Below are 10114 nucleotides of genomic sequence, written 5' to 3' on the forward strand. Positions count from 1 at the left end.
TCAGTCCTTGGCTGTGTGCTCTCGCAGTGGATACAGCGGCTCCTTCTACAGCTGCTTCTTGGCCTTCAGGTTCTCCTCTTGCTTGCTGAGCCGGCGCCGCATGGCATGCGTTTTCCTGAGCTGGAGATTCGGGGACTTGTACATCCTGCCCTTGTACAATTTCCTAAAGTTTTCTTTCTGAGTCTGGTTAATGACGACGAGAACAGGGCAATGGATTTGTAGACAACTCGAATCTTGGGGAGTTTGGACGCTGCGCCACCTGTCTCTTTGTGCATCTGGGACAGCTCCACCTTCAGGTCGTCCAGCTGTTTCAGCAGCTCCTTCTTGCTGCGAAGATCCCGAGCCTCCTCCTTGACCACGGTTGGCCAAGACGCCACCGCCGCCGCCTGCTCCGAGAGAAAGAGCTCGTTATTTTTATATGAACTGTCAAATTACAAAACTACAACAAATTTAATAATCTCAGTTGGCTTTATTTTGATTCTAGAATCTATTTTATTCTATAAAATAGAATAAGTGTTCCAAAGAGCTGAGCAGAAGTTAACTTCATAGACAGTGTTGAGCTAGGGCTGGGTCTGAAGCTCACAGCCCCCGCAGGCCTGTTGTCCAGACTGGGTCACAAACCCCTCATATGCCAGGCTGGGTCACCAGACCCCTCACACACAGGTCTATGAGCTAGGTAACTAGCAAACAGTTCCTTGGAAGCCTTAGGTTGGAGAGCATGGCCACACGCGGCGGACACCTGAGGTAGTCACCAGCCAAGGTCCTGGCGCACACACACAAAATTTGCTTACAAAGAATGCACTGCACCACTCCCAACCGTACCTAAGGCAGGGGGGGCTGATTAAATTATTCTATTTTCCCCACAGATAAAAAAGGGACTGAAAAAAGCAGAAACAAAGAACATTTGGTCATTTCAAAGTCACTTCCTTATAAGGTGGGGACAGGGAGGCTGAATAATAGAAAAATAACTGATTACTTTCAGGCTATCCTTTTTGTGTAAGGATTAAAGTGAAGGGAACATCATTATCATGCCTATTGATGATTTAAACTGGCCTGTTTGGGAAATTGGCTGTTTCTCTCCTGATTTCTATTGTCTGAGTCAGACAACAACTTAGTTTAGGCTGGTGACGCTGAACTTTAGCAGGGGTGACTCCATTTTGATGTTTTAATCTGGTCTATTTGGACCTAGTTCAGGAATTAGCCCAGAACAATGGCCTCCTATAATTTTTATTTAACAGAACTTAAAACTTTTCTAAAGATTTATTTACATTTTCTTCTTAGTTTACACCATAGCAAGTACATTTTTGAATGACTTTAGATTACTTTCTTAATGAATCCTGATTTTATCCAGCCTCTTCATCCAAGAAATGCATTCCTATTTTGTTGGCTGTTCTCTTCAAATGAATTCTTAGCTGTGAAGCTTCTATTGATATTGACACCATTTCAAGAATTTCTGGATTTTCTTTTCAAGTTTAAGATTATTTTCAGCAATTGATGTTCAGTTACTTGGTAGGTTCTGTTCTTTTTTGAAAAGGAATCCTCTCCAGACTAAAGGCAAATGCCAGAGAGGCAGTGGTAAGAACAACCTCCTTGCGCACTCCCTGTAAATTCTGAAGTCAGAGCAGGCCACTGTCTAGGTTGCAAAGGCAGGCAAGGAAGGCCCTGTTCTAAGCTTTTCAGGTCATGATTTTTTGGAACAGTGGTTTTCAAAGTTTATTCCAGAAATTAGCCAGGTTAAAACTATTTTCATAATAATACTAAGACTTTATTTGCCTTTCTCAGTCTCATTCACTAGGGAACAAACAATGGAGCTTTCCAGAGGCTACCTTAGGAGTGATTTCACCATTGCCCTGAGGCTAATGGAGTAAGTGCTTCTGCATTCTTGTGTTTTAAATTTTTCTGTTTTATAATATAGTATGGGGCTGGCAGGATAATCAGTTGGTTAGACTGTGGTGCTGATAATGCCAAGGTCCAGAGTTTGATGCCTGTACTGGCCAGCTGCCAAAAAAAAAAAAAAAAAATACATATATATATATGTATGTGTGTGTATATATAAAAAATAACAAATATTGATGGATACACCCACAAACACCATTTTCAAGTGTTAAGGGAGTCCTGAGACATTGAGAACTATAGGTTTGAGAGAGCATATCATGAGAGACTAAATTTTTAACTCCCAATTCTTGAGATGTTCCTTTGACTGTAAATCCCTCCTTGAGATGCCCGTTCCTTTCTGTGACCCAGAAAAACAGATGCTAAACTGCTGCCATGGGTCATCCCCAGTTTGAGTAGCAGGTTTGGGGAGTGCCCCGGGGTCAAAGAACGCAAAAGGGCGGGCAAAGAGCCGGAGTGCACCTCCACACCTCCACCTCTCTGCCTCCGAGGCGCGGCTAGCTGCCAAAAAAAAAAAAAAAAGCTCTCTCTATTTCGCATATGGATGTATGCATATCCTATCTGCCTACCTATCTATCCTATCTATCTATCTACCTATCTATCTATCTATCTATCTATCTATCTATCTATATGTGTCTAAAACTATGATTAAAACCAAATGGGAAACCAAATTTAACGCTACTTTTATTTGATAAATTTGATAACTAAACATTTCAAACTTGGTGTCCACAAGGGAAGCCTCAGTGGTAACCACAGGATTAATGTGTCCTGTAATGTGTAATTTTACAAAGCCCACACTAGGTGGCAGATTTCAAACAGGATTTTCTGGGTCACAAATTAGGGTTTTTCTGCAATCCTGAATCCAAGCCAGTTGATACAAAAGGTGGAAGCTTCCTCCTGATTTCTCCTTTGTGGATGATCACTGAGATATTTTGGTAGTTGAGATATTTGGGAACCTTGTTGACAGGTAGATAAATCAGAAGAGGCAAGCACCTAAGAGGGTTTCTGGAGTGCAGAAAAGGAGTGAACAAGTGCCAGTTACTAAAACCCAAACAGTCAGGTCTTTTCCTGGGTTATTTTTCACTTTCTTTAAAAAAAAAAAAAAGCTAATTGCTATATTTTATCACTACAATTTAGGAGAGAGGAGCACATGGGAGGAAGACGTTAGTTGGCAATCTTTCTGAATCATTTTGATGACTTCAATACATTTTTTATTGCATCAGTCTTTTTTATTTCATCTCTTTTTTTTTCCCCTGCTTTTGTCATTTTAATCATGTTTTAAACAAGTATTTAATAAAAACATACTGTATACAAGGAACTGTGGAACTATGCGTGTTCATGGGGGGTAGGGGTTGCATGTAGGAGAATTGGGAGTGGAACATTCATTCTAAGGAACATTCTCTCCTTAAGGACACTGTAGTCTTATAGGGAAAAATAAAACTACTAACAGAAATACTATAGTACAAGGCAGAATGTGAGGCATACCTATGAAGTGAGGTTTTATCAGATGCAAAGGAGAAAATTATTTCATTCTGGGGTAATCGGTGTGAAGGAAAGAAAGTGACATTTATTGGGCCGGCCCTGTGGCTCACTCGGGAGAGTGCGGTGCTGATAACACCAAGGCCAAGGGTTCGGATCCCACATAGGGATAGCCGGTTGGCTCACTGGGTGAGCGTGGTGCTGACAACACCAAGTCAAGGGTTAAGATCCCCTTACCGGTCATCTTTAAAAAAAAAAAAAAAAAAGAAAGTGACATTTATTGAGGGCATATGACTACATGGCACGTATTGAGCTACATGGTTTACATGCATGATTTAACTTAATCTCACCTTTACCCTGTTAACTATTTACTGTGATACTCATTTCTTCAGAAGTGGTAACTGGGGGCCGGCCCGTGGCTCACTTGGGAGAGTGTGGTGCTGATAACACCAAGGCCACGGGTTCGGATCCCACATAGGGATAGCCGGTTGGCTCACTGGGTGAGCGTGGTGCTGACACCACCAAGTCAAGGGTTAAGATCCCCTTACCGGTCATCTTTTAAAAAAAAAAAAAAAAAAAAAAAGAAGTGATAACTGAGTCTTAGTGAGAATAAAGAACCTGGATAACTTTCCAGATAGGAAGCATCAAAATCTGGGATTGAACGCAGGTCTGTCTGCCTCCTTCTGAAAATGGCACATGTGAGAGGTAGCATCTGTTGCCGTTTTTATTTTTGAAAATAATTAATTGCATTAAAAATACATATATAAATCTTATATGTGTTCATTGTAGAATGGAAGAATTATAATAGATTGGAAGGAAGAAAACAGACATCCAGGCACAATATCAACATGGACATGGATGCTGGCAGGGGAGAAAGAGAGGGCACTCAGGTTGATTGGAGTAGGGGGTACCTGTAGATGGAGTCTAAGTTCTCAGACCTAAAAATGCCGTTAAAAAGAGTGGTGGGGGAGGGTGGGAAGCAATCATTGCAATCTGCACAGGAACCAAACTTGTGTCAATACAATAGAGTATTTCTAGGATTTCTCCATTTGACCTTGGTGTCCCGCTTCTGCAGAGCCTCTGTTCTAGGTTTTTCTGCCGCCTCTGCACTTGCGATACATCCACTGAACTCACGGAGGTGAACAAACCAAATGCTCAGAATGCTGGCACTGAGGGGTATCATTTATTTTCAACACATAGTTTTTGAGCCCCTACCGTAAGCCATGCCCTAGTTCATAAGTGTCAACATAAATTAGATGTAGGCCCTGCCTCATGTGTTTGTCTTACTTGGTCCTCTCCTCCCTTGGATTAACTGTTCACCTCGGAGCCTCTTTGGCAGTCCTTTGCAATTTCTTATAATAGAGCAGGGTGCTCAAGGGAATAGACTTGATGTCAGACAGACCTAGGTTTTAGTCCCAATTCTAATCCCTATGAATTGTGGAAACCGGGTAATGTAGTGCTTCTATGAGCCTCAGTTTTCTTGTCTCTAAAATGAAGAGAATAATATAACAGTTTGTGATGATTTAACAAGACAAGGCAAGTTGAGTGCTTAGCACATAGCCTGTCATCTCATAAGAACTCAATAAATGGTAGGCAGCAACTGGAGAGTAAAGAACTGGGGCAGGGGAAAAAATGAAAACCTTAGCCTTGTCCTTGTAGTCTAATTAATAAGTTTAATAGATGGAGAGTAACCTTGGACTAATTACAGTCTCCATGAGTTTTTGGAAGGCTCTGCTACTATGGGAGCCATAACTTGGGCTGCCAGCTCCTGATAACACCAGGTTAACCCCTCACATGGCTGGGATGTGTTTAGTGCTCTCTACAGTGTGATCTCTGACTAGGGCCCACTCCCAAAGAATTTGTGATGCTCAAATGGTCTTCCATGTTGAGTCACTTGACATAGAAGAGTGTTGCTGGTAAAACGGGGACTATGTATCTTGACTGTGGAAGTTGTTATAAAGTAATTGGTGATAAAACTGTTTCTTTAAGGATGGCTGATTAGTTCAGTTGGTTAGAGCATGATGCTGAAAACACCAAGGTCCAAGGTTTGATCCCTACACCCACCAGCTGACAAAAAAAAAAAAATCAAAAAAAAAAAAAAAAGTTTTGTGAGCTGGATACTACAGAGAATGAAAGAAATCAGATGTATACTGAAGTATACATCTTAATTGCAAATGAAAAGTATGACCCACAGTATACAGACTCCTCATCCTTGCTCTTGGGAGAGAGGCGAATACCCGTGGAGTTTAGGCAGAGGGGAGAGCCTTCCAGGCAGGGGGACTTACAGCCTGAGTCAGTGCTTCAGTGGAGTTGTTTTTCACACCCACAGGCCACAGCTAGGGTCTCTCCATTACCTCTCTAACTTTGTCACGTCTCATTCTTCCCTTCCCTCACTCTGCCCTAGCTATCAGGATAAGCTATTTTGGGGTCTGCGATTCAAGGAAATGTGTTTCTTTTTTTTTTTTTTTTTAAAGATGACCGGTAAGGGGATCTTAACCCTTGACTTGGTGTTGTCAGCACCACGCTCAGCCAGTGAGCGAACCGGCCATCCCTATATAGGATCCGAACCCGTGGCCTTGGTGTTATCAGCACCGCACTCTACCAAGTGAGCCACGGGCCGGCCCTCAAGGAAATGTGTTTCTTTCAAAGTTTCATCTCTGGACCAAAGCTGAAAGTATTCAGTTAAGACCCATGTTCACATTATTTGTATTTGTTATAAATTGATCTGCTTTTGCTGTGACTTAAACGTGTCCCCTAAAAAGAATGTATTAGAAACTTAATTCCCAATGCCACAGTATCAGAAGACAGGGCCTAATGGGAAGTGTTTGGGTCATGAGGACTCCACCTTCATGAACGAACTAATGCCAATTATAAAAGGGCTTGAGGCTGCAAGTGCAACCTCTTGCTGTCTCCCTTTCTTTTTGCCCTTCTGCCATGGGACGATGCAGTAAGAAGGCCCTTGTCAGATACTGGCCCCTCAATCTTGGACATCCCACCCTCCAGAACCATGAGCCAATACATTTCTGTTCATTGTAAAGTACCCAGTCTGTGGCATTCTGTTACAGCAGCACAAAACAAACTAAGATGGCCTTCTTTTTTTTTTTTTTTTTTTTTTTTTTTTTTTTTTTTTTTTTTTTTCTCATTTCATTCTGTTTTTTTCCTTTTCTTTTTTATCTTTTTAAAGATAGCCTTCTTAATTAATTTGAACTGAATGCTACAAACTTACTCAGATGAGATATCATAAAGAAATCATCATGCTCAAACCTTTCTAAGGAGGGCCAGCCGGTTGGCTCAGTTGGTTAGGACAGCCTTATACCACCAAGGTCAAGGGTTCAGATCCCTATACCTGCCAGCTGCCCCCCCCCGCAAAAAAAAAAACTTTCTAAGGAAAGAAAAAAACATCAAGTTTTCATTTTTATTGTTTTAATTTTTTTTTATTTTTAAAAAGATGACCAGTAAGGGGATCTTAACCCTTGACTTGGTGTTGTCAGCACCATGCTCTCCCAAGTGAGCTAACTGGCCATCCCTATATAGGGATCTGAACCCTTGGCCTTGATGTCATCAAGTTTTTTTTGTTTTTTTTTTTTAAAGATGACCAGTAAGGGGATCTTAACCCTTGACTTGGTGTTGTCAGCACCGTGCTCAACCAGTGAACTAACCAGCCATCCCTATATGGGATCCGAACCCGTGGCCTTGGTGTTATCAGCACCAAACTCTCCCAAGTGAGCTGCGGGCCAGCCCCAGAATATACATTATTAAATGAGGCATTTACAATACTCCTTCCTAATGTAGTGGGGAAGCCTGAGCATTTTCTGATTGTTAAACCTGCCCCCTTCCACTGGAGAAACTGTTTTAGAGATTTTATGCTTGACTATTTGGTGGCAAGCTCTGGCTCCTGCAGCTTAGCCTGCCTGCTTCCTGCACCAGCCCTCTGTGAGATAACAGCAGTCTCACATCCCCCAAGGGCCAGAGGCAGATAAGGCTCCTGAAGTGACCAACAGGACTGTGTCCCACAATCAGCCAATCCAAATTAGCAGGACAGCATCCCTCATTTACATAAGAGGACCTGAATGGGAACCTGGGAGGGAAAAGGGCAGAAATTTAGGTGATATAAGGGGGTCTTTTCCTTTACTCTGGGAGACACTGGTATAGGAGTTTTTGCTCCCCAGTGCTCTCCTTGCTTGCAAGCAAAAAGAGGTGCAACACTAAAATAAAGAGCTATAAAACTGCAACACTGACACCAATCTTGGATTCCTCTGTGCGTTTGCCCTGCAACACTAAGAGCACCAGATGGAAAATACGTTTTCTCAACTAGATCTAGAAGAGAAATGTGGAATCAATCTGTCTTCTTCTCCTTAAAGGCTATTCACTAATGAATTAAAAAAAAAAATTAAAAATAATGAAAGCCTCACACACACCACCACAAAAGAAAAATAAATACTAGGATTTCCCAGATTACTCTCCAGACAAGAACCAGGGATCAGTTTCAACAATTCGAGCCTAGAATTAGTCTTTTACAAAGTTATCATGAGTGTGCCTTACTTTCAAGCAACAAAAAAATTTTTGAAATAAACAAAACAAAAAACTAGTTCTGATCACTTTTCTGACATAATTACTCAGATTTAACTAGTGTTTTAACTGAGTTGGGAGGGGGAAGGGACCGTGCTTATGGGCCTCAGGGCCAAGTGCACGTAGGTGGGTACAGAGCATGTGTTGTTACTGCTGTCAGGCAAGGCTGAGAGACTCAGCTGGTAAAAAAGCAATAAGCCCTTTTTAGATTCAGGCAGTCTATTACTTACATAGACAGCAATAGCAAGATTAGCAAAGGTACAAGCTCCCTGTGTCCTTGTCCCACCAGATAACACCAAAACAAAAGAGGCTAGGTGACAAATCCACATGGCTGATGGGGAGCTCTGTTTCTGAGGAGCCAATTTCATGCTAAGCATTGTGAGTATTTCATGCTAAGCAGCTGTATAGCAGCAGCTGTACCCTAAAGCTGCTAAGGGTGGAGGTGGAATAGGGGGCGTTTCAAGACCAGAACCCTGGAGGCAATGAGAAATTGTCTCATGACAACCTCCAGGGAGGATAGGGAAGTGGCTTTGCAACAGCTCTTCACTTGTCTCTCTCAGTTTTGGGAGGATCACAGGGCATTTTACCAAGACAACTGTGGTTAAGCCTTGCTTATGTGGCCTACCTATATGGACACATGCAAGGTCACCAGGACACCTCACAGAGCAATTTCCATACAACTCCAACCCCTGAGCTTTCTCATAGCCAGTTAAGAACTCTTTTTTCTTTTTCTTTTTCTTTTTTTTTTTTTTTTTTGGGGGCTGGCCAGTAAGAGGATCTGAACCCTTGACCTTGGTGTTATCAGCACAATGCTCTACTAAGTTAGCTACCTAGCAAGCCCCAGGAACGTTTTTTGAAACATAGGCCACCCCATGAGATATCCTAATTTAATTATAAAAATCCTTTTTATTTGCCCTAGGCAACATAGATCCAACAATCAATTAAACTAGAGCAGTTGCTATAGTCTGTGACTCGGACGAAGCTGAAGAAAATCAGATCTATGTCCAGAAAGTTAATCTTGTTCTGTTGCCTTGAGTGGAGGCTGTTAACTCCTGGAGACAGCAGCTGCTGGGAGGATTTTGAGAATTCTTAGATTAAGATTCCCCACTGGGCAGCTGTCAAACTGAGGGCGGCAGTGGCAGTCTGGATTAAATTGGCCAGATGCCCTGCAGACAAGAGCTGAGGTTAATGGTCCCTCCCCAACACAGACACAATTGTTGCTGTCCTGCCACAGCCATGTGCTTGGTATGACCAGTCCCTACAGCAATCAAGTCACCCTTTACCAGTCAACACCATATACCCAGATTGGTTCCTAGGTGGCTCAGTAGTTTCTTCCTTGAATATCTTGTACCACCCAAGAACATCTACCATCCCCTGACATGTGGGCCACAGCAAGAGCACTTTAGAGTTGTAATCTCATATCCATGGTCATTATTATCATTATCCATAATTTCCCAAATCCAGCAAGCTTAGCTGGGCATCAAAAGAAACACTCAGTTAGTGTCTCCCATCCCCTGGTTTTTCTTTGCTACTCACAAATTCCAGGAGCCCAGTTTCCCAGGAGATGGGCATGGAAGGGGGAAAAGAAAAAGAGAGAGAAGGATTAATTACATAGCTGACTTGCCAAGACCAGCCACGTTCAGGGCCCCAGAATATGAGTTCCAGAGATCCCTTTGTTACTCGACTGTGTAGTTAGCAGTTCAGGCACATGTGTCAGGCTTCCTTGGCCTCATATGTTGGAATCACTAGAGCTAATTTTGGGGCCCAGTCCTGACTTCTAGATGGATTCATACCCTGTGCAGTAGTGTATCCAGGTGGCTATGGTACTTACCTGGGGAGTGCAAGTCAGATCAGCTCATTGATTCCACTAATGTTCATTCTCAAAGGGTCCTTTCCACAGGCTTCTACATGGGTCATGAACAGACGGCCTGGGTCTTGTTCAATCTGTTGCCATAATGTTTGTCCCCCTGAAGCCCAAGACTTGATCATCCAATTTTCCTGCTGCCAGGCACCAGACTAAACTGCCAGCCCATTTGGCCAATGTCATGAGTTAACGAAAATGTAGCAAGGTACATTTTGGGAGGCATTTGTAGAGCAAGTGCCACAACTCACCACTCTGCCCAATGAGCAGAGTTCTCTTTTCCGTTTCTTTGAAGCCGTACAACTGCAGCAT

The 10114-nt window shown here is 42.6% G+C and overlaps 1 pseudogene; it reads right to left on the bottom strand.

Moving 5' to 3' along the window:
- LOC103594231 lies at positions 1-10114 on the bottom strand (annotated as a pseudogene).

This window comes from Galeopterus variegatus, unplaced genomic scaffold (genome assembly GCF_000696425.1).
Source record: "Galeopterus variegatus unplaced genomic scaffold, G_variegatus-3.0.2 Scaffold1509, whole genome shotgun sequence".
Taxonomy (NCBI): domain Eukaryota; kingdom Metazoa; phylum Chordata; class Mammalia; order Dermoptera; family Cynocephalidae; genus Galeopterus; species Galeopterus variegatus.